The sequence below is a fragment of the Dendropsophus ebraccatus genome, chromosome 5 (genome assembly GCF_027789765.1).
Source record: "Dendropsophus ebraccatus isolate aDenEbr1 chromosome 5, aDenEbr1.pat, whole genome shotgun sequence".
NCBI classification, from domain to species: Eukaryota; Metazoa; Chordata; class Amphibia; order Anura; family Hylidae; genus Dendropsophus; species Dendropsophus ebraccatus.
The window spans coordinates 45,729,011-45,743,376 of NC_091458.1; positions in this window are offsets into that span (position 1 = coordinate 45,729,011).

Sequence of the window (14,366 nt, forward strand, 5' to 3'; positions counted from 1 at the left end):
ATATTTGGTATCGCCACAAGGCTTGATCGAACCTAGGCTGAATTCCAGGCGGCACCCAGGCTGTCTCCTCCTTACCCACAGACTGGGAAGGCATCAGGATTCAAATGTGGAAGGTCCAGCACGGTTCGAGTTCGATAGAACCTAAGAATTTCCGCTGTTCAATCAAGCCTAATCGCCACATGCGTAATCGCCCGAACTATTAAAATAACCCGCCAAATTGCAAAATTGCTGCTTTTTTTGTGTGACATCTAATCCAGAAAAATTGTAATAAAAAGTGATCAAAAAGTCGCATATATACAATCAAGGTACCGATAGAAAGTACAGATCATGGCGCAAAGAATGGACCAACAAATAAGAGTTATAAGAATGGTAATGGAGCAATTTTAAAGATTATTTCATTTTTTTTCAAACGGTTTTGATTTTTTAAAAGCCATCAAATAAAATAAAAGTTATATAAATTGACCATCAATGTAATTGTACCGACTAGAGGAACATAGATGCCAAGTCAGTTTTACCATAGGGCAAACGGTGTAACCCCCCCCCCCCCCCCCCAATTAAAAAAAATGCATTTTATTTTTAATTTCACAGTGTTTAAAATGTTGTTTTTGTTTTTTTCCCGATCTCGCAGCATGTTTTATGTAAATTTAAGTCAGCCATTGCAAAGTATAATTAGTGGCACAAAAAATAAGGGCTCATGTGGGTCTGCAGGTGAAAAAAGGAAGTGCTATGGCCTTTTTGAAAACAAGGAGGAAAAAACAAAAGCGCAAAAACGTCCTTGTCCTGTGGCCCACAAAAAAAGAGAATATAAAAATACTTCAAACCCAGCACAAAGCACATTAGTAGCCACTCCAAATGGATGGCAGTGACCTGAGACCTGGATCCCACCTCGAACCCTGACACATGTTTCACTGCCTCCTGTTGAAGCCATCTAGGCGAAACTAAAATATTGCATTCAAAGCCTTTGCTCAGTACTATGCTGAAGCACCTTAGGCAGAAATTCCAGCTTCCATTCTTTTCGGGTGTGATGCCAAAAGATTTGTACATCTGTATTGTCTGCCATTCTTTGCAGATCCTCTCAAGCTCTGTCAGCTTGGATGGAGACCATCAGTGGAAAGAGATTGTCTTTCCAGGGATCTTTGATTGGATTCAGGGCAGGGCTCTGACTGGGCTACTTAATGACATTCGCAGAGTTGTCCCTAATTTACTCTTGTGTTGTCTTGGCTTTGTGCATAGAGTCATCGTCTTGTTGAAGGTGAATCTCTGGCCCAGTCTGACATCCAGAGTACTCTGGATCAGGTTTTCATTAGGAATAGCTCAGTACTGTGCTTCATTCAGCTTTCCCTAACCCTGACCAGTCTCCCAGTCCCAGATGCTAAAGAGCACCCCCACAGCATGACCCTGCCACCACCAGACTTCACTGTATGGGTGGCATTGGGCAGGTGATGAAACATAATGTCATAATGCTTAGAAATTAGGCACTCCCGCTCGCTACATGGAGATGACTTTGCGGGTCTTTCACAGGACTTATATTTCTCCCACAAGGGGTTTTAAAATGGGTATCTTACAATCTGATGCCTGCTTAAAATGTGGAGAATCTGGAGCGGACATAGCTCACAGTCTCTGGCATTGTCCAGTGATACAATCCTTCTGGAGAGTGGTGGAAAGATTCGCAAAGTCACACCTGGTAACCTTTGTACCCTATGAGGCCTTGTGGGGGATTTTTGGTTGGACAGACCCCGCTAAATACAAATGTGACTGGGGAGCCAGAAGACTCCTGCACTTTTTGGCTGCGGCAGCCCGAAAAGCTATCTTGCAGGTGTGGAAGTCCCCACTCCCTCCCTCTCGCCGCCTTTTTTTGGACAAATTATTGTTTCTGTTCAGAATGGACTGGATGGAGGCCTCCATCCTCAAAGAACGAAGGGTTGAAAAATTCTTCACCATCTGGGAAACCTTTGTTCCCACACTACCCCCGCGAATCCAGGATAAAATCAAACACACCTTCCAAGACACTACATGGTATCTCACCAGGCAACTTGCCAATGACCCACCAATCTAAACTACAGTGTGAGATGACATGGCAAAGATTCTAAATCCTTTGGGTATTCTTTGGAGCACGAGGAGACCCACGGGCAACCCCCCCGCCCCTCCCTCCCTACCCTGTTTTTTTTTTTTTTTGTGTGTTGGTGTATTTCTGTTAATGTTAGAAAATGAAGCTTCGTCCAGCTTCCTTGTACTATTCTGCTGCATTTCTTTCTCTGATAGTGCGTTGATTGATTATCTGTCTTATAATTGTATTTGCTCCATACTACACGTGCGCTCTACCATTGTATTCTCACGCAGCAACTGTAGACGCTCTCTTCAGGTACTTACTGTACAGTTGCGTTTTTATCTGTACATGTCTGATCGTGCTGTCGAAGCTCAATAAAAACAGTTTAAAGAGAAATTAGGCACTCTAGCTTTCATCAGACCAGAGGATTTTTTCACAGTGCATTTAGTGGCTTTCATCTATCTTTGACTAAGGATGGTCTTCTTTCTGACCACTCTGCCATAAAGCTCAGATTGGTGGCATTTTCTGTGCCCAGGTGACACCAATCAAGGTGTAGATACTTCTCAAAGGTAATGGAGAGAAATAGGAAATGGGCACCCCGAGCTAAATTTAAGTGTCATAGCAAAGAGTCTGAATACCATATATTTTAGCAGAAGGCTACAACATAGGTGTTCTTGTAGACTTTGCCAATGCTTTGTATATTGGTTGTCACCTAGTTTTACCTAAGCAGAATGTTCATAAGAATCCTTTGTTTACAGTGATTGCTTTATTGTTATACTTAAGTGGAAAATACTTCTAATCCACTGTGTGCCATTGCCATTGATTCCTTTACGTGGCCTCTTGTAGACTAGACTAAATATGAACTCATATTTCTTGTCAGAAATCTCTCCCTCTGCTTCCTACATCACGTCACCAATTTCTCTGCTCACAGCATTGTTTCAAATACTTCCTCATTTACTATTTTTCCTGTGGTGAAATGTTCCTCTTTCTTCTCAGCACTATCCAGTATCTTATGGGACGCTGCCCAAAATGGGTGGATAGCTCCCTGTGCCCGCTGACGCCTCTTCACTTCAAAACTTGTTTCACAAAGCACTTCCAGCCTCACATGTGTAAATCAGTAGGCAGCAAGACTCCACACGTCTAGTTAATGTGTGACAACCGGCTGCTTTTTACCACCAGGAAATGTATACTTTTATAATGTGTTTGTTTTATTTTCAGGATCTGCTTTTAGTTATTTAAAATTTTTCAAGAAAGGTACTGAGTAAAGCAGCGTGCTCTGCGATCCCTCTGTGCTGGTTATTAGGTGGTTTAGATGTTTTCATATATTATTATGTGGTTTTCGGAACATCTGGATAAAATGTATAGTTTGTAGTATTTGTAATGGTCATAGAAATAAACCAGAAAAAGGCAGTGTGTGCATCTATCAGCTTACCTATGTCCAAAGCTCTTTAACCCTTTGAGGACCAGGCCCAAAATGACCCAGTGGACCGGGCAAATTTTGATCTTTGCGCCTTCGTTTTTTTATCCGCCCCTTCTAAGAGCTCTAGCACTTTCAGTTTTCTATCTACAAGGCCATGTAAGTGCTTGTTTTTTACAGGAATAGTTGTACTTTGTAATGGTGTCTTTCATTCTACCATAACATGTATGACGGAACCCCAAAATTATTATTTATGAAGATATAAATAGGTGAAATCGTAAAAAAAAGGATGCAATATGGTAACGTTTGGGGGATTCTTGTGTCTACGTAATGCACTATATGGTAAAAACGACATGATATTATTACTCTATAGGTCAGTCTGAACACAACCATATGCGGGTTACACAGATTCTCTAATGTTATATATTTTTGTTTTTTAATGAAATCCTTTTTTTTTTGGCAATTAGTTATTAATAAAATGGGCCTATTGTGACGCTTATAAGTTTTATTTTTTCACCTACGGGGCTGTATGGGGTGTCATTTTTTCCGCCATGATCTCTACTTTTTATTAATACCATATTTGTGAAGATCGGACGTTTTGATCACTTTTTATACATTTTTTTTTTATATATATATATAAACATAAAATCGGTAATCCGCGCACTTTTTTCCCTCTTGTCGTGTACGCCGTTCACCGTTCGCAATGACACTTGCTATATTTTAATAGATCGGACAATTACGCACGCTACGATATATTATATGTCTATTTATTTATTTTTATATGTTTTATTTATATAATGGGAAAGGGGGGTGATTTAAACTTTTATTGGGGGAGGGGCTTTGGGGTAGTGTATTAGTGATTTTAGCTTCTTTTTTTATACATTTTAAGTCCCTTTTTGGGGACTTTTACATTCATTACTTTCATTTTCATCACTGATCACTGCTATGCCATAGGCATAGCATTGATCAGTGTTATCGGCGCTCTGCTCATTGAGCCTGCTCAGAGAACAGATCGCCGATGGGACCGCACGGAGGCAGGTGAGAGACCTCCGGCGGTTCGTTTTAACGATTGGGACCCCCGCAGTCACACTGCAGGGGTCCCGATCGGTAAATGACGGGAGCACGATCTCTGCAGCATGTCATTAACGGTGAGGTGCCGGCCCCCACCTGCTATGAAGCGTGCTCCGCTCCGGAGAGCGCTTCATAGCTCAGGACGCACTGGTACGTCCAGGGTCGTCTGGGCACAGACTTCCAGGACGTACCGGTACGTCCTAGGTCGTCTAGGGGTTAAAGGAAAAATGCGATCAAAATTTTTATTTAACTTTTGGGGGGCAATACAATACTTTTACAAATCACCAATATACACTTATTACGGGAAATGCACAGAAAGTGCTTATTTCCCTGCACTACCACATCAAGGCTTCACTTCCTGGATAAAATGGTGATGTCACGACCCAACTCCCAGAGCTGTGCGGGCTGTGGCTGCTGGAGAGGATGATGGCAGGGGGATGCTGAGGTACACAGGGCACTGGAGGGACACTGAGCATCCCTCTGCCATCATCCTCTCCAGCAGCCACAGCCCGCACAGCTCTGGGAGTCGGGTCCTGACATCAACATGTTATCCAGGAAGTGACATCACCATGTTAGCCAGGAAGTGAAGCCTTGATGCAGTAGTAAGTGCAGGGAAAAAAGCATTTCCTGTAATAAGTGTATATTGGTAATTTGTATAACTTTTGGGGGGCAATACAATACTTTAATAAAAATTTTAGCCGGACTTTAGACATGTCATCAGATGCCTCCTGAGACCTGCAGCAATTAGGATTCGTAGCTGGGTGAAGCACATGGCAGTGTGCTCCACCCCCCGGCCAGCTATGAAATCTGACTGATTTGCACCATAGACTATAATCAAAAACCCCTCATAACATGTGGTGGACAGCACTGTTTGCGGTTGAGCACACCTTAATTGAATGTTCCTGATTGCTGAACACTGTGGTGTGTCTGGCATTACGGCAACAATTTCTCGTGCAATGTTCCCGACCAATTGGTTGGAAGCATTTGTCACTAACAATCCGAATATTCTTGAAGTCACATGGTTTACAGATGAAGCATGGTTTCACTTATCTGGCTATGTAAACTCTCAGAATATGCCGATGTGGGCAGCTCAAAATCTTCATGAAATCCAGAAGACTTCAATTTATTCTAAAGAAAAGTGGTGTTTGGTCCAAGATATCACGGTGATACCAAATAGGTCCCATCTTATTAAACAGCACTGTGGAGTGTATGGGGAAATTTTCCACATGTTCATAACTCAGTTGGATAATAAGGAAATAGGAGTCAATAGCATGGAGGAACATTTAAAAACACTTCCAAAGCAACCATGCCAGAGATCTGAGCGCTTCTAGGGGATTGAATAATTCTAGAAGACTTTAGTCACCTAATTTTAGCCAACTGGACAAGGGAAAGTTTACTGGAATAAGCCATGAGCTACCCAAGAATTGAAAATGAACATATCAGAATACATTGCTGAAGTGACACAAGACATGCGTACCACAATATTCAGCAATATGGAGCATCAGGTTGACGGATGCTTGACTACAGAGTACTCTTCCACTGCATGTTACAAGTGGTTCCTGTTTCTCATTGAGCAATGTGTGTTTTGACCAAATGTCATTAAAATGTGTTTATTAGTCTTGGAGTTGTAGCTGTTCTAGTAAAATTTTTTGGGACCTCCAGTGAGTGGCATACCCTGTTATCTATATAATAAAAATGTCTGTCTACCCATCCGTCTGTCCTCTACAGACTTTCGAACGGCTGAACCATTTGACCCCAAATTTGGCAAGCAGTTATATTGGTTGCCCGGGAAGGTTATGCTGCATTTAAACAGACAGATTTATCTGACAGATTATTTAAGCCAAACCAGGGAATGGATTAGAAAAGAGCAGAAATCTCAGTGTTTCCTTTATAACCTGTTCTCTGTTTATAGTCTGTTCCTGGTTTTGGCTTCCAAGATCTGTCAGATAAATCTGTCTGTGTAAACGCACCATCAGAGTGATGGTCTTGTCCTTGCCAGATGTACAGGAGAGGTGGGGGATGGGGAAGACCGCCCCATAGAAATGAATGGGAAAATCTCCACACTGCACACACAGGTGACATAATGAACAGGTGAGGGAATTAGCCTTTAGCCAGAGCTGTAGAGACATGAATGTGCAGATCCAAAAAATCTGAATAAAAAATTGGACAGCCAGTCCTCCTCAAAAGGAGAGGATTGGGAAAAACGGACCCATAGAAAAAAATGCTAGAATGTTCTGGAGATCAAATTTTACTTCACAAAGATGATGTCAGTGCCTGACCACACACCCACACTAAGGGCCGTTTACACTACGGAATTGGCGCAAAAATTCAACTCGTAACCCCGACCCGCAGGCTCTGCACCGAATCCTGCCTATTTCTTTCAATGGGAGACCTTGCAGGCCTCCACTAAAAGAATTGACATATCAATTCTTAGAGCGGAGAGGTGCGGAGAATGGAGTGGCGTGAGGCCTCCTATTATAAAGGATGTCAGGAGGGATTTGTTGGGGTGTCTGCGGGCAGGGGTATTCTGTAGTGTGAACAGGCCCTAATGGTAGTTGGGAAGGTATACTAAAGCCTTAGCAACCAATAGGATTACTACTTTCATTTTTAAAGTTAGACGGAATCTGATTAGTTGCTAGGAGCAGCTGCCTCCAGAAATTACACTGATTAATTCAAATGAAACAATACCTGTTAAACAACTGCAGTTTCCCGTTAAGCATCATTTGCAATGACAATAAACAAGGCCCAAGGCATGTTTTTTTTTTCGCATTGACAATTGTAGGTTGCTTCTCCAGAGTTGTATCAGGTAAAAATCTGTATGTCTGTGCACCTGACAATAGAACTGCCAATGTTGTATATAACCAGGCTCTGTCATAATGTCTTATCACATAACATCTCAGTTTGGCTATTAGGTATTTAGTATGTTAAATTTTTTTGTTTATTTCTAATGCCCGTAAGTTACAATTTACATAAACAGTGCAGAACTGTCCAGATATCTAGTGTACTTAGGGGTATATAGGGCTCCTGGAGATTTCCCCATCAACAAAAACAAACAAACAAACCAGGGCCTCCTGGGCATCCTTGACACTTTATAGCCTGGCAGCACAGGGTACATTTTCTAGTAATAGATATAATGGACATATTCTGCATGTACAGTATGATGTACCTCAGATGTATGGGAAGGATTTCCCCTTTTTACATCTAGTTAAATTTAAATTTTCACATTTATATATTGACACCCACACAATTGCTAAAATACAGCATTTACTCAGCCTTGGCTTGTATGATGATCCCTCAGTTGCTATCTGCCTCACTTGACTATTCTTGTAAGTGCTGCCACCAGGAATCACCGTCCATTGGAAATCAATGAAACTGTAATGCTCCATCAGCCTAACTTGTAATAACTAACTTTTTCTTAAAATTTGTAATATGTGTGGTTTTTAATAATACACAGAGGGGCAGATTTATCATTCTGTGCCCCTGGCATATTCCACAAAAAAAGGGGGCAGATTTTTGGTGTAGAACAGTCAAAAGCCCCACTCACCTGATGGGTGGGCAGTGAGGACGCGGCAAGATGGTGAGGAGGTGTGGCCTCCCCCTGCTCCTCCTTTATCATCGTTACTGCCTGGTGACAGGCATTAACCATGTCACAAATCTACACCTGCTCTAAAGCAGGTGTAGATTTCTGCATGCACCGTGTGGCAGTGACAGGTCCCACCGGATTTACTAACTGCCATGTTTTTTTAAATGAGATTTTTATGTCCACCTGGTTGTTACATGGAAAGCTTGAACAGGATAAAAATTATCTACATATTACAGCTACAAGTCCATACTCCTATTAACTAAAATGAATCAATCTTGTACCATTTTGGTTAGTAGGATTGTGTAGCTGTAATACTTTAATTCATAAGTTGAGCAAAATAGTTAGAAAAGTTGATTTAAAGGGAAAATAACAGCAGGTTAGATAACTCTAACCTACTGCTATGTTCCCACTGCACACAGAATGCCGGGGATGAAGGTCATTTTCTCACCTACAGCCTCACTGCCATTTTTAGGGAGTCTTTATTTAATATGCAAATTGGGTAGTTTGGTGCACAGGGGGCAGAACTATAACCCTCAATGCACCAATCCACCCCACCGGCTTGGTAGAAATGTATCAGTTCCTTCCCTAGCTTAAACAAAAAAAAATGTTTTTAATATTATAAAATTACTTTAGCTTTTTATAGAAAGTTAAAAATGGTAAAGATAAATATATTTTATCAGCTTAAAGGTGGGCATCCACTGACGGTCAAACGATTGGTGTGCACAGAAAACATTGGTTGTGGCTTATCTCTGCCGTAACAAAGGGTTCAGGCGGTGATTTTTCCATCATTATCTATTGTGGACGGTTGGTCGAGCCCCACACACCTTACACCGAGGGTCCTTAAAGCGACTCTGTACCCACAATCTGACCCCACCCAAACCACTTGTACCTTCAGATAGCTGCTTTTAATCCAAGATCTGTCCTGTGGTCCGTTCGGCAGGTGATGCAGTTATTGTCCTAAAAAAACTAATTTTAAACTTGCAGCCCTATGTCAAATTGGCATGGCCTAGGCCCTAGACTGTGTATGCACTAGGATTGTGACACCCCTCCGTCCCTCCTCCCTGCCCTCTTCATCATTAGGAACACCCCGGGCAGGATTTTTCCTACTCTTCACCTAAACACTGCACAGGTACCTTAACGATCCAGCTCATGTGCAAAGCTCACACAGGTGATGAATAGGAAAAATAGTTCTAGGGGCATTCCTAATGATGAATAGGGTGGGGAGGAGGGACGGTGCAAGCATAGGGCATAGACACTCTAGGCCCCTTATAAGGTCTCACCGCTCTTGTTTTCTTCCCTGTCCCCTATACTGGGTATCTTCATGCTTCCCTAAGGCTATTAGTTACTCAGAATGGGGCATAACTGGCCCAGATTGGAATACCCCTTTAAGTGCATAATAAAGTTTCCTAACTATTGCATATTAACTTACAGATATGTATGTTTTAATGTTGGTATTTGTTCAGAAATTGTATTCTAATAAATATTTATTTATTTTAATCTAAGATCGAGTTGTTTTAGCAGCGCCACAGTGTGGAGTGGTTTATTGTTTTGTTGCTTGTAGTAATACATGATGACACTGCAGTGCATAAAAAATGCAAAGAAAAATTAAAAGATCTTGTCCAAAGAAGGTGAAAATGGAAATATCATTACTCTTTGCACTGTTTTATATTTATACATCTGGAGGGAGAATACTGTTTGTGGTCTTTGACCGGCTTCAGATACCATCTGTTGTATTAGCTGTTCATTTAAAAGTGATAAGAGCTGGTTTAGTCCTTTGGGTAATTCATGTTGTATCTTCATCTGTCTCGAACCTTGAACAAGGCTGGTATAAAAGTAGTGTCTTAGTATAGGAGAGGGGTATTATATCTGCCATAAATTTAGTCTTTTATGTGATTAACTGTGGAACACTCAGCTAAGACATAGCTAAGATTTAGCAATTTCATTCTACAAAAATATCTTGTTCAGGTTGGCGGTTAAGTTGGTTCCATACTTTCTGTTTATGGAGCAGCCATAGCCAATAAATACTTGAGAAGGGCCAGGGAAGGACACAGACAGTGAGCCTAAATCTGGTCCCACCAGCTGACCCTACCTACTTGCCTCTATTGTCCTAGGCGACTGTAGACAACCATAGAGATAGTACCTACTTGCAATAAGGTGATACACAAAACAAGAACAAGATAAATTTACATAGTAAACAGGCCGAGGTCAAACCAAATAGGCAGCAAGGTACAAAAACACGATCCAAGAGAACAGTCAGGTAGCAGAGCTGAGGTCAGGGAAATCTAGATAACAAAAAAAACAGGAAAAGATAGGAACACGCTAGAAGAACTAATCTAATAGCCAGCATGGATATTAGGGCACTGTTAGGAGGTCAGGGACCCGTTCCAGGACATGATTGGGCCACCCAAATACACACACAGAAACAGACGCAGCAAGTCTGAATGGAGAAACCAGATGTCAATCACCTGAGCAAAACAGAGGTTAACTGTGAAATGACCAAAGGGAATTCAGAGGAAGAGACGGGTGTGGCAGATAATTCAATACCAGAGCAGAAGGATTAGAGCACTGTACAGACTGGAGCAGATGAAACATAGAATACAAGCACTAATTTACAGAAAAAAGCACAGTCTCCATCGCCACTACACTTCATATGGGACTACTATCAGATGAATATTTGTTGGTATGCATTGTCCAGGATCCGGCAGGCGAATTGGTGCACTAAGGACCAATGGACCGCCACCATTGCACCCAACACCTTCATTTACATATTTATAAAAGTTAAGATTACTCAATAACAATACACTTACTCACATCCCCTGCCCTATGACAGTCTATCACCAGGTTCAGATCATCTAACCTTAGATGATTCCCTTTAAATTAAAACTGAGGTCATTATTCCTTTAACATTCTCCTTTAACACATCTCCAATGTGGTTTACAAGGCTCTGAATAAGGTAAATCTTAACCCCTTAGCGACCCATGACGTATCTGATGGTGATGGTGAAGTCATGGTGCCGCAGTGGTGTTCAGAGCGGGGTCACGCCGGGACCCTGCTCTGAACGGCGCTGATCCCGGCTGACATGTGCAGCCGGGCAGTGCCTCTATTAGCCGGCGCAGGTCCCGTTGCCGCTCCGGCTAATTAAGCCTTTAAGTGCAGCTGTCGAACCTGACAGTTGTACTTAGATGCTGTGCTCTCCCTGGTGTCTAGTGGGACGGATCTCTAGTGGGAGATCCGTTCTTCTGCCCGTGCCAGGCCTCAGCGTTGGAATGACGCTGATCCCGGCTCGGCAATAGATTGCTATGGCCTGCAGCAGGCCATAGCAATCTATGACCGATCTGATGGATCTTTGCTGTGTATATACACAGCATTGATCTCTATGAGAGATCAGTGCTGTGTATATACAAGTCCCCCAGGGGGACTTCTAGTTAAAGTAAAAATAAAAATGTTTTTTTATTAATAAAAAATCCCCTCCCCCATTAAAAGTCCAAATCACCCCCCTTTTCCCATTTTATAAATACAAATAAATAAACATATTTAGTATCGCTGCGCACGTAATCGCCCGAACTATTCATTAATCACATTCCTGATCTCGCACGGCAAACGGCGTAAGTGCAAAAAAATCCCAAAGTGCAAAATTACGCATTTTTGGTCGCATCAAATCCAGAAAAATTGTAATAAAAAGCGATCAAAAAGTCGCATATGCGCAATCAAGGTATCGATAGAACATACACATCATGGCGCCAAAAATTACACCTCACACAGCCCCATAGGCCAAAGGATAAAAGCGCTATAAGCCTGGGAATGGAGCGATTTTAAGGTCCATACATTTATTAACAATGATTTGAATTTTTTACAGGCCGTCAGATACAATGAAAGTTATACATGTTACATATCATTGCAATCGTAACAACTTGCGGAACAGTTTTACCCCAGGGCGAACGGCGTAAAAACGAAAAAAAAAAAACAAATAAAAGAAATGCGTTTTTTGTTCTCAATTTCGCAGTGTACTTTATGAAAAAAATCAACATGTCATTGCAAAGTACAATTAGTGGCGCAAAAAATAAGTGCTCATGTGGGTTTCTAGGTGAAAAAATGCAAGTGCTATGGCCTTTTAAGCACAAGGAGGGAAAAACAAAAACGCAAAAATTTAAATTGGCCCGCTCCTCTAAGGGTTAAAAGTCAGGTAATCTGACTTTTAGTAGTCAGGTAATACAAAGACAACTATATACTGCTGAAAGAGACTTGTGCATGGGCCCTATTCTAAGGGTATGTTCACACTGAGTAAAATAGGCGTAATTCCGCAGTGGAACTCTCTGCCGTAGAATAACACCTGCCTCAGTATGTCATATCATCTCAATGGGAGAGCGTGTGCTTCTCTGCAGCCGCCGCTCTAATTCCGCCGCTGCAGAATTACGCCTATTTTACTTAGTGTGAACATACCCTAATCGTGCCCAGGCACAAGACTTTGATCACTGAAATTGGCGCAGTAACTGTACTGCATTGTATGCTACCTGTGTCTCTCCGATCCTTATGTAAGACTAGGCATGAGAATAATGGTGACTAATTGCTCAGTGTTTCTAAATAAAGTATGTTAGTTTTTCTTTTGTATTTATGCATAGGTGTTCCCTCACCTATTCATAAATCTTCATTTTAAATTGTTTTATTATTTGTGAGTACTCTTTATTATATGCTATAAATGTGCAAAAAAAGATAAACCTTTCCCAAACAATTCAATGTTTTCCTCTAATGTGAATGGGATCCAATCCTATTATTTTCATTTTTTTTTTCACTTACACCTATGGTCATGTATGAACCCAATGGAAATCAAGCTATAGAGCTATCTCCCATATCCAACCTATTTTACTATGACTGTTCTATAGCGCCATCTGTTGGACTTCTACTATAAAGCTATACACTGAGGCTATGTTTATAGTTTCTTGGAACATAAACCAAGAAATTTTATAGATCACTACAACTAATGTTATAGATTACGGATTGTGCATTACCCACCAAAATAGACATAAATGTCCAGAAAGGGTCTTGGCCCCAAAAAGGTCTGAAAATGGCAAATGACGAAAGATGCCTATACCAATTTTGAAAAGTTGGTGTCAGATGGTCTGTTGTTTGGATGCGAGACAGGCTGTGATAATGACTGGACTAATAAGCTTTGTGTATGTCTGGCAAGGTCAGGACCCTTAGAAAACCTTCCCGGGAACTCAATGTACCTATATGCCAAATTTGAAGTCAAATTGTTGGGGCATTTAGATGTCTATAGATGACAGACAGGCAGATATTTGCAGACTGTAGATGCCTATAGATGGCGAACAGACATCAACTTTTATAGCATAGATATTATCAAATATTTAGTATGTATAACAATTCTCTAAAGCGTTATTTATTATCCTGCTTCCATAAAGGCAACCACAATTGAAACAACCATCACATCCAATAGGTTAACCTTTCCCTTTATTTTGAAGGCATAAATAGAATAATTTAAGTTCATTGCCTTTATGTTCGCACTGGTCTGTCTGCTATAAAAAAAAACATAATAGCTTTTAAAAGTGGTTGCCTTGGATTTTACAAGATTAGCCTCTGCTTACAGTTACATGCTATTTACTCTCTGTCAAGTTCCCATTGCTTTTTGACAGTCACAATAGTGTAGTGTAGTGCTATTCCCCCCCCCCCCCAAAAAAAAAATAATAATAAAAAAACGCTAACCTAAAAACAAATATGGAAAGTTGAAGGAAATGTGATGGACCTATTAGAAGTCATTGGCTGCAAAACTGATCATTTATTCAGGTAGACAATAAGCAGATCACTGGGATCCCCAGTAAACAGCTTTAATCTTTATCCCGCCAAGTTCATTAACCCCTTAACGACATCGGGCGTACCTATACGCCCCCGCAGGGTGGGCTTTAACGCAAACGGGCGTATAGGTACGCCCGATGTTTCCCCGATCGCTGCGTGTTCACACACAGCGGTCGGGAAAGATGGCCTGCTATAAATCATAGCAGGCCATCTTAGCTTCACGGCACGGGGGGTGGTTAACCCCCCCCGTGCTTACGATCGCCGCTATAGGCTGATCAATTCAGATCAGCCAATAGCGGCGATCGGAACCTTTGGCGATCGGAAAAAAATGGCGGTCGGTGCTGTCCGAGGACGGCACCGACCGCCATTACTGTAAAAAGTAATGGTGATCGCCGTGCCACCGGCCCGATCGCCGTGAACGGCCGGCCGGCCGTTCACGG